The sequence below is a fragment of the Pithys albifrons genome, chromosome 7 (genome assembly GCF_047495875.1).
Source record: "Pithys albifrons albifrons isolate INPA30051 chromosome 7, PitAlb_v1, whole genome shotgun sequence".
Lineage (NCBI taxonomy): Eukaryota > Metazoa > Chordata > Aves > Passeriformes > Thamnophilidae > Pithys > Pithys albifrons.
The window spans coordinates 16,234,843-16,245,983 of NC_092464.1; the positions used below are offsets into that span (position 1 = coordinate 16,234,843).

General features: G+C 43.8%; 1 protein-coding gene across 1 annotated transcript in view; it reads right to left on the reverse strand.

Moving 5' to 3' along the window:
* The window catches only part of JCAD (junctional cadherin 5 associated), a 62,687-nt gene extending 56,124 nt beyond the window's left edge, over nucleotides 1–6,563 (reverse strand). The window contains exon 1 of the mRNA XM_071559993.1: nucleotides 6,431–6,563. The gene's annotated coding sequence lies outside the window, so the exon portion shown is untranslated. The remainder of the gene's footprint in view (nucleotides 1–6,430) is intronic.
* Between the last annotated feature and the right edge of the window lie 4,578 nt (nucleotides 6,564–11,141).

Consider the following 11,141-nt stretch of genomic DNA (forward strand, 5'->3'; position numbering starts at 1 on the left):
GGAGCAGGAACTGGCTTTCTGAGCTGCAGGATCTGCAACCCTGGCAGAAGGAGGTGCTGGCCCACAGCACAGTGTATAGGCAGCAAAGAAATTCTAATAATTTTTTTTTTAAAAAGCAATTGGGGTCAATCTTGTGAAGCAATTTATAAAGAGCTCAAGGGATGTTATCGTTTAAATAAATATTTAAGGGAGATTCGTCTCAATTTAAACACAGCGAGCTGTAGCATGTGAAAAACAGTAGCGTCTGATTACACATATGCAAGAGTACAAAACAATCCATTACGAGAACACAATTCCCTTTGATTCTCTTTCTCTGAGACAGGTTATTGTCAACATCAATTCCGTCTGGTGCCAGTGTGCAGCAGGGGTGAAAACCCTGGCAGTGGATGTGCTGTGTAAGAAAGCCATTCTGCAAGCCCCATTGGCATTTTGCCTGATGAGGTGGCTTGGGCAGGTTGCTGCAACCCAAAATGCAGCAGCAGGACTGTGTGTCTGAGGAGAAAGAAAAAAGGTGGGTACAACTGGTCATGCATGACCCATCACATGTGTTGGACAGTGTTTGATGGACATACAGTCTTGATGCTAGAGGGCTGCACATTGTAACACAGGTTCACTTTAAAATCCTACTTGATTTGGTTGAGGTTCAGGGATGGCAACTTGGATGAGTTTATTGTGTGTGGAGGCTAGAGAGCTGGAGTCACCTTGTGCCATGAGGCTGGCACAGCCAAAGCTCAATGCTATGGACTGTCAGAGGTGGGATACAAGGAGGTGCTTCCTGTCCTCCAGGCAGACAATGCCAAGGGCATGGACAGCCATCTGGTAGTAGCAGAAAAGAGAAAAAAAAAAGAAATTCACTGCTGAGGGGTAAGACATTTAAATACAAATGAAAACATGCTAAAACACCATAAGGAGTTAAAAACTCAGTGAGTTTGAGATTATTGGGAATCTCTGTGTGCTATAAGTCTCCTACATAGACTTGGACGATGGAGTTCACTAAGGTGTTATGAATGAATTGATAAAAAGGGACTTAGGGGAACCCACACCACTTGTCTCAGTGTGGGAAAACTGAATTTATGTCTGGGTAGGGGTTTCCCAAATAGCTTTCACTGGTGTAAACGACTGAAATGTTCATCTTCCTCACCCTGTGCTAGCCTCTTTTTTTTTTTTTTGGAAAAAGGTAAAGCCTTTACCTTATTAGAAAGGAGTTTTTCTTTCCTGATATGTCTGCATACCCACTCCCCTCCAGAATTTGAGTTGCAAGAAAACAGAGCACCAAATAAATCACTTTTCCAAAGTTTCCTTGAAATTGAAGAATTCTGTAAAGGTCTTGCAACCCAGGTGACACATATTTCATGGATGCATCTGAAGACATGGCAGATCCCCTGCATGAAGTAGGACATGACTTATATAGGACAGCAGTTTGGATTACCAAGATGGTCACTACAAGAGTACTCAGACAGGGCTGTGTATTGGTAGGAGACAAAATATGTATACCCATTCATAAACAACTTTTTTGATGTTCCACCATAACCCACATCACTCGACTGTAGAATAACATGAAGGCAAAGTTATAACCAGAGTGTAGCTGCAGGACCTTCTTTCAGGTCTGGGATCAATCTGATTCTCTCTAGCCACAGGATCTGGGGACCTCAGTGTTACTGTACAACCATATTCAGAAACCAAAGACTTTGGCATATCCTTGGAAACATGGGGGTCTGCAAAGTATGTAAAAACTAATATAATGGAATAAACCCATTAATTTCTGAGACAAAGCAGTCTGGAATTCACAAATATTTGAAAACAAAATAGAAAGAATTACACAAAAGCCCCATTTTGTTCATGGAGGAACTGCAGAATTAATTGCATGTACTTTAGTTTCCAGCAAAGGCTGTTTCAAGGCATAGTGATTGTTGAACCAGTCATGCCACACATACTGGTTTAATTCAGACCAAACTGTAGGAGGAGCATGGGACAGAGCCAGTAGCTAGCTGGGAATGGAGGTAAGATTCTCTAAGTGAGGTCTGAGCCTCAAGGAGATCAAGCAATGAAGACCTTGGCTTAGCACTTGTGAGGTGACCTGACTCTTTCCCTGGGCTGGACATTATGCACAGACCTGACAGCTTCCCACTTGTAATTATCACATCAAAGTTGTAACAGCAACATCCTCCTGGATTTATTTCTTTTATGATGACTTCCACAAGGACAACCCCAATAAGTATCTCTGGTCCTTTGACAGTCAGCCTACTCTTCACTCATCTGCATTCCTCCAGCATCAAAGGTTATGGGTGTCCATTTTCTTTCCTTGACAAAGGCAAGGCCGCTGGTGTGCAGCAAACACTGGCCAACTGTGTCACAGCTTCTTAGAACTCCTTCTTCTCTCAGTAGTTTTCTGCAGGCAGGTCTGGTCTTCTCACACTGTCAGCTCCTGTTCTTCTGGTCTTTGTTGCTACGTGGTCTTGCAGAGCTGAGTCCTGGTGTGTGCATGGGGCTCCCAGGAGCTGATGAAGATGATGAAACTTCACTGCCTGTCTCTATGGAAAAAGAGGCTGTCCAGGATGCTCCACAGTCTATAGTCATAAAAGAAGCAAAGGAAACCACCTTTCCCTGCCACTCCAGCAGAAGCGGAAACAAGCAGACTGCAGATCTCCACCTTTCAATGTGGAAATCACGTCAAGTGGCACAATGAACACTGAGATCTCACCATCTGTCTCCAAATGTTGCATATGCATTGGATGCAAAAATAGGCTGTAAGAGTACTGTTACGACTGAAAAATCCATGAGGGAAGAGATGCCAGAATTAGGCCTCCTTTGTGCTATATGTTATGATACACTTGTTAATTAGATGATCTCACAGTATTTTGCCAGAGGTCTCAACTTTATCCTATGGTATAGGATGGACTGTCTTCAATGCAATGTTTCTATAGATTTTTTTTTCCCTTAGAGTTCAGTGGGGTCCTAGGCATTATTTTCTTCCCAAGTCCTCCTCTTCATATGAATTACTGATTTTACCAACATTAGGAATTACAATGGCACACCTCCCTATAGCATGTGGATGCTCTGGTACCTCCACCAAGGGTGTGGTGGTGCTTTAGCCGCTTGAACAAAACAGAAACAGAGACAGGCATGTAAGCAACCAGCTTGATTGCACCAGGCACCAGTTTATCAGGAGTCTGTCTTGGTCACTCATCTCAGCTATCCCCCACCACAGTGATGGGCCTTCCTGGCAGCAAGACCCATGTCCACACCCTCCCTTGCAAGTTTCATGGGCCCCAGAGGCCAGCACTTCAAGGTCATGAGCTGATACCAAGGGGTGACCAACAAACACAGCCAGAGCATTCACCATCAGGCACACTGGGCATGCTGGAGGCAGAGCTTCCATTAACTCCCATCCCAACAGTGAACATTCAGTAGCAGGGTCTTATGACATGTGCAGATGGGGAGGCACACTCTGCAGCTACTGACTGCATACTGGGGAAAGCCTCAGCAAGACCTAACACAGAAGACCCTGCAAGGAGAGTGGAACTGAAGCCAATTCTGAGATGTAGCACTCATATTCCCAAAAAGGAACCATGGATTGGAGCAGGTCAGGTTTCACATCAGGGTCTGGCATGTCCAGACTGTTGCTATGGCTCACACCTTGACACACAACTTTCTGTCCTGCTCGCAAGCCCCCTGACTCCTCACTTGTACCATATACTCTCCATCCCAGTCCCATGCAATCTTTCAGCTTTAACATCCCAACACCAGATGTTTGCTTAGCCCAGCATCCCCAGGGTCCCTGTCTGCTCCCAGCTCTGCCAGGAAAGAATCAAAGTTCCTTTCTTGCCTTTGCATTGACCAATGCCTCTGCCCTCTAGCTGCTTCTAGAGCTGGGGATGGTTCTTGGACTGCAGAGAGGGGACAGAGGTAGTCTGGTCCCTGTAGATCTGTGGGGAAGCAGCAGGATCAGCAGAAACTTGGGAGTACTGACAGTTTGCACAGGAGCATTGGGGTCAGCACTAGGAACTGCTGGGATGCTGGGTTGAGTTCACTGATGTGGGAAGAAATCTCATCGGATTTTGACTACTCAGACCTAGCACACCTCTAATAAGTTGCTATTTTTTCCCTTCAAAGGCTATCACTAAGCCAAATTGGAGGAGATTTGCAAAAAAAAAAAAAATCACATTCCTAACACAGAGCTGCCAAATTTCAGATCTCAACTCCAAAGTACAGCAGGAAAAGAACTATACAAGGAAAGGATCATCAGGTTCCCCCCTTCTGTTTCTTCCTTTCTTTTTTTTCAAGTTGGACAACAATTCCTTTTTCCCTGTGCTCATTTTTGGAATGGACAAAACTGGCTGGACAGTTTTGGCTGAAATTTTCCAGAAAAGAACTTCACCCAAGGCAGAAAATCAAGTTGGAAGAACTCAGTCTAAACTGTTCAGATCTGGCAAAGTTATAAGCAGCAGCAAAGGTGGTCCTATAGCAGGACAGATATGAGTAACCTTTATCACAGGAGCCACATGCGATCCCATCGCTGACGCATTTGGAGTTATAATAGCTGATGATGCTGTTCCATTCAGGTGCCTCTGATCACGATTCAGATATGTCACCAGTAAAAAAGTGTTAACTCAGTCATCCCACTGAGCCTTCCCACACCCCTTCCTACTCAAACAGCTCTTCCCATCTAACAACTGATAGTACAAAAAACCACAGTTCCCTCGCCTTCAGTATTTGCAGGCAGTATATGTGAGCTTCAGCTTCTTGGATAGAGGCAACTGATGCTAAAATGGGATTGCTCTCTGAACTAATGTATTCAAAATTAATAAAAGAAATAAAGCAACACACTCTTCTGGCATGTTCCCATGCATATTTTCCATAAAAGTTAATTTTTCCACGAGAACAAGTTGTGAGTTTGTAGGGGTTTTGCTCTGAATCTTGATATGGAGCTTAGAATTCTTGGCACTGCTTGGGACGTTAAAATGACATCAGCTCCACTTTCTATGTTGGAATTTTATAGTTCCTGCCTGACTGCATTTCTTTGTTCTGCACATATTCTCTCTGCTCCGAGCTGTCTCTCTGCCACGGCGTGCTCTTACATGAGTATCAGGAAAAGCAGTGTTTAGATATCTTATGGCCCTGCTTGTCCCTCACTGTGCCAGGCACCCAAGTGATAAAGCTGTATTTCTGCCGTCAGGACAAAGCAGCAGTGTTGGCTCAAGGGACGAGGGCACCTTTGCCAGACGAAAGGCTTCCTTTCCCCCTCAGTGTGGCAGTTCTCTGTGCTGCGAGGGACCTGGCGTGCTAAGCAGGGTCCCTCCCCTTGTCTCTGGCCGAGCAGAGGAGTGCAATGCCTGCTGCCAGGGTAACATGGCTGTGGGACAGCAGGGACTGCAGGGGGCAGTGACTGCAGACAGGACAATGTGAAACCACCCTGTCTCACCCAGGGAAGGGTAAAGAGAGTGGAAAGTAGAGGAAGAGGAAAGGGAGGATCTCTGGATGGGAAATAAGGCTTTCTCTAGGTCTGGAAATGCAGCACCTGGAGCAGCGTTTGTTCAGTGCTTCAGTTCTTACCACCACCACCACACCCACACTGCTCCATGCCTTGAGGCAGGAAGGGGCAACATTTTTTTAAATCGAGCAAAAATCTGAGTTAACAGTGTTTCCATATTACCCAACAGCGTGACTGACTGTGTTTGAACACCATGGTGCAGGAGGGATCCCCCATGAATCACAGGACAGGGCTGGGAGAGTTAAAAGACTCTGGCACTGGAAGTACAGTTCCAGGGGCATTAGCACAGACATCATGCTTGTTTCCTGGATTTCAAATAAAATAAGGATTCAAGGAAAAGATTATGCTTTTCTAAATACTGTGACTTGGAAAGCAATAAAAGCAAATGAAGGCGGTTAATTATCTGGCATACTGCATCCAAACATTTCTGAATGCACTGTTCCGCCGTTACTGTACGAGCCACGCTGGAGCAGCATTAGCATACATTCTGTAAACAGACTCAGTGCCATCCTCCAGCACAGCCTCAACCTCAGTCTCCCAAATGGGATTAGAGCAGCTGGACAAACCTGGGAGGGACTATACCTGAGAGTTAACAAAATGTCATTTTTGCTTTAGTTTTTGTTTTAGTTTTAGTATCTCAGTAGTACCTGGGTTTGCTATTTCCTATGTTGCCTATATGCTCAGCCTCTCTAACATGTGAGCGAGAATCTCTGCTCCTCGCTTCTCTGTGCCACATTTATCATTTCATCACTTCACCGTTGTGTGGAAATAGCCAGACCAGACTAACATAAAAAAGGTTGTGAAGCCATTTGCCAAACTCTTCTTACTGTATAACAGCAACATTTTTACAATTGCATTTGCAACAGCCTTTTTGCAATCACATTTATAAGCTCCTTTACAGGCACATGCAACCCTATACAGAATGCAGAAAATCTTTACCTTGTTTGCCCAGACGAGAGAGCCTGGTTTCCTTTCATGGATCAGAAGCAGGATGAAAAACAAACCGGAGAAAGACCCTTGAACAGACTCATCTGCTGAGAGTTGTTTAAATCCCCAGCCTGGTCCTGCTAGCAGCTCTAAGTTTGTGCTCTGAATAGAGGCTGTGTTATTTTAACCACAGGATTTCTAGTCATGGGGGAGGAGAGATGGATTAGGTACATTTGCAATCTAATGCTTCACATTTACCTCAACTGAAATGAACTACTTTTAGGCTGATGTAAATAAGTACTGTTAAGATATAAATTTCAAGAGCCCACTGACCAATTATGCTTAAACTAACATGCTAAATAACCATGGAAAATTCCAGAGGAATAAGATAACATACTTTTGTGTTCTTTCCTAAATAAAAGGCATGTGTGGAATTTCATGCTAGATACTATGACGAGTGAGGGTCAGCAGATGAACTGTACAAACTAACCTGTGCAAGGTGCTGTTCCTCATAAAACAATGTTCCTAACACCTGTTAGCCTGGATTTCATCAGGCGTCCCAGCAGTATGAGTTTTCATGGCTTGTAAAAAGTACAGATATGAGAGATTTGAATCTAATATTTCAAGAGAGCAAATAAAGCTCTCTAAGTTAATAATGAAAGATTTTAAAAGGTCATGGGGGCTGTAGTTCTGCAGGAGCACAAACTTTAGTCCACTAAACAAGTGCCACCTCCAACAGTGTTAAATGAAGACAAACTGCTGTGCCTAGGACATTAGTTTGTGGTTTTGTTGTTCAATCCAGCTCAAACTCTGCTCTCCTTTTCTGGTTTATGACATTTTGGTGCCACAGCTGAGGGGGTTGCAAAGCACAGCTACAGCCCAGGCTTCCGCAGCCACCTGTCCAGGCTTCCACAGCAACCTCACTGCTCATGGAAAAGAGATCTCTTCACTTTCTGAGAGGTATGATTGGTAAATAAAACGCATTCTTGAACTTTGGGCTGAACTGAGAAAAAAATTTGAATGCAAAGCACTAGAGGCTAGTGGATACATTCCAATTTGTCTTTGAGAGCAGAAGCTTCAGGAACACAAGTTTAATTCCATTTTGGATAAAACCTGGCTCTATAAATAACATTATCTTACACTTACATAACGCTCTTCATCCCAAAGCGCTCCCGAGTGCTTTGCAGATGTAATCATCCTTTCTGAAAAACGCGGGCAGAACTCCCGCCCTGGTGGAGAGGATCGGGGTGGATCAGGAGCCACGCTGGATGGGAGGAAGGCAGCAGAGCATCCTGTGGCAGTTTGGCTGGCTCCTGCCCCTTGGCATCACAGCCATTGCCCTGCTCTTGAGTTGCTGGCCAGGAGCATGGGGAATCAGCTTGTTGGGTAAAGAATGGCTTGGGTGAGGTATGGCTGAGAGAGCTCACCGTGATGTACAGGTCTGGTGTCTTTAACACCCAGCAGTCACCTAGTTCAGCCTATAGGTTACTTCCCTAAGTGGACTAGAGTGTCTCTGAAGATGTCAGCCTGCTTCCCAGAGCTCAGACTGAGTTCTTGGCACTCTCTGCAGTGTTTTGCTCACCTGAGCTTGGGTTTTTGTGGGATAGGCAATTGTTAACATGTTGTGGTTTGGCCCCAGCCCATAAGTAAGTACCAAGCAGATGCTCACTCCTTCCCCCAATCCCCCAACCTCCCCAGAGGGATGGGAAGGAGAATCTGAAAAAGGCAAAACCTGTGGGTTAAGATAAGACCAGTTTAATAATTGAAATAAAGTAAACAACAATAACAAGGATGATGATGATGATGATGATGATGATGACGACGATGATGATGATGATGATGATGATAAAAATAAAAATGCACAATATAATTGCTCACCACCCACTGACCAGTGCCCAGCCTGGTCCTGAGCATCCTGGCCCCTCCCAGCCAACTCTCCGCAGTTTATATATGGAGCATGGCATTCTAGGGTATGAAACATCCCTTTGGCCAGTTCAGGTCAGCTGTCCCAGTTGTGGTTCCTCCCAACTTCTTGCACATAAGAAACTGAAAAGTCCTTGACTTAGTGTAACCACTGCTCAGCAACAACTATAACATCAGTATGTTATCAGCATTATTCTCATACTAACTCTAAAACACAGCACTGTACCAGTTAGTAGGGAGAAAATTAACTCTATCCCAGCTGAAACCAGGACAGATTCCAAGCATCTGTGGCACAGGCAGATATGTGCACCTGAACTAGAAGGAAAATGTCCCCAAACCTTCCATCAACATACCTCTGTCTCATCAAACAAGTTCTCCTTCCACCAGTCAAGTGGCTCGCTCCAACCGAGGAGGCTTTCCTTGGCATTGCCGCAAAATGTAATAACATCAACTCCACTGATATTTTCCAGCTATAGGTTCTATCTCATCCTTGTATCAGACCCCACAAGGACAGCAGGCATGAGAAATGCTCCCAGGGCTGGGACAGATGTTGCTACAGACTTTCTGGGGGGGACCTCAGTAAGAACACAAGTGTCTCAGTTTGCAGATACTGGTATCTGCACCAGACATGTACACCAACACTGCCAGCAAGGACCTCTCTTGATCTCCTTGATGCACCTGGATAAGGGATCTTTGTGCAGAAAGGAAGTTTCTGTGCTGCAGATGGGTATATTTTTCATTTTTGCTTAGCTGGTTCAATAGGAAACAGCAGAAGGAAGAGAGGCCAGCAGATGTTGCTCTGCAGGTTGACCTGAAAAAAGTCCATTTTTCCAGAGAAACCAAAAACAAAAAAGTGGGAGGGGGGGAAAGTAAAAATAATTTTACATTAAGGGAAAGCTTTTGATCCTAATGCATGGTTTGGTTTTTCTAGCTTATCTCTTAGGTCAGACTGCACTCAATTTACAAAGAAACAGCACTTTAAAAACAAACACAAAGGAAATTTAGAGTTTTGTTTTTAAAATGTCAAGGCAAGACATTTCAGTGGTCCACATTGCTCCTGTTTCTTTGGGATGTGGAGAAAAGTATTGGCTAAGGGTTTAGTATTCATTTCCTTTCTTCTCCTAGACAAGTCAACAAATTAGACCCAAATTTACCAACAGTTCCTTCAAATTTGCTTTTAGGAAAAAAAATTGTCTGAAACCTTTGCCAGAGTTAGGATCTGACACAGCATCCAGCATTTGGAAATTGAACACCTGCCTATTGATGAAGTTTGTTATTTTTCTCTCTTGCCTTGAGGCATCTCAGATCTGCTTCCTGCCTGATGTGTCCTGCTGCAGTACATACCATAAACATGCCCACTGCCTCCAAAAAGTCAGCTTCACATAGTTTCCTAGAGCTCTTTCCCTCTTTGTCCAACCATAACATTGTGGTTCTTAGCTGAAATGGCTGTTTTCCAAGTGTAAACAGCAACAAATTATTCCTGACCTGTGAGAGGAGCATCCTCTTTCAGCACCCTCTGTGCAATGCTGGGTATTTCTGCACTGTAATCACACCGGCTGAGGTCTGTAAGCTGTGGTGCTCACCTGCCTCCCATTAAAGCCTGCAGAACAAAACACAGTCTGTGCTAGAATTATTTAAGGATTCAGTTTTGCTCTTCAATCAGCGTTTGCATGAATTGGGCAACAAACAAAAGGAAATGTGAAACACAATGAACTGTACAGTGAAGTACAATTTTACAGCATTCAGAACTCCTACACTGGCCACTCATTCTGAGAGAATGCGATAAAGAATTCATAATAAACATTGTAGAAGGAAATTACATGTTAAAGAAACTTGAATAGTTGACCATCTATTTTGCAAGTTTTCTCCCTTTTTTAAAGAAGTGAACTGGAAAATAGAATAAAAAGTTTTTCTTTCTTTTGAATTAAGGAACTGCTTCTTCAAGTGATAATTCCAATCCACACTGTGAAAAGATCTTCCACTTGGATTCACACAAAAGCTCATGGTTGATCTAGAAAACACAAGCTTTTTGGGGAAAAAAATGTGCACTGGGAATGGTAACAGACCACATTTTCACATTTCTGCTCTTCAGTTTTGACATCTGGTATATACCTCTGTTGTAAGAGAAAGCAAATGTTTTCTTTAGACAAAGTACTAAGGAACTGAGGCCCTGAACCAGCCCCTCCCAATGTCAAGGGCCATAAGACACAAAATTTTAATAGTTTTTAAAAATTAAAAAAAAAAACCAAGGTGAGCTTAAGCTCAGGCGTCTGAATTTGTTTTTTTTTTTTGTTTCCAGATTGCAGTGCTTGTTTCTGTTCTGTTTATTTCTAAAATTACATCAGTCTCAACCATCGGTGAACATAAACCACCAAATGATGTGACAAGCTAAAACAGAACGAATTTACAGATAAATGCAGATTAATCCAGGAATTCCACCAAACACCTTCCCTTGCAATGAAGAGTGTGCACCTCTGTTACAAGCCCAAGGGAAAACAGGTGGGTGCCCAGTTTTGGGGATCCGGGCCCTGTTGGTTGGCACCAGAGTGTAAGGAGTAATTTGTGCTAATAAAAGCAGAGGGTGGGTCTGACACGAATTGGAGTCCTGTCCTGCAGCCTCAGTGGTTCCTTTGGTTATTTTCATGTGACAGCTCCTGATGATCTCAGCAAGGCAGGAGGCACCCACATAGCTGGGAAGGTAAAAGTTCTCTTTTCATTGCATCCAGAACTGCAGCCTGTATCCCTAAGAAATCCTCTCTTCCGGTACTTTGCCTTCAGCTACATACCTGCAATTATTTCT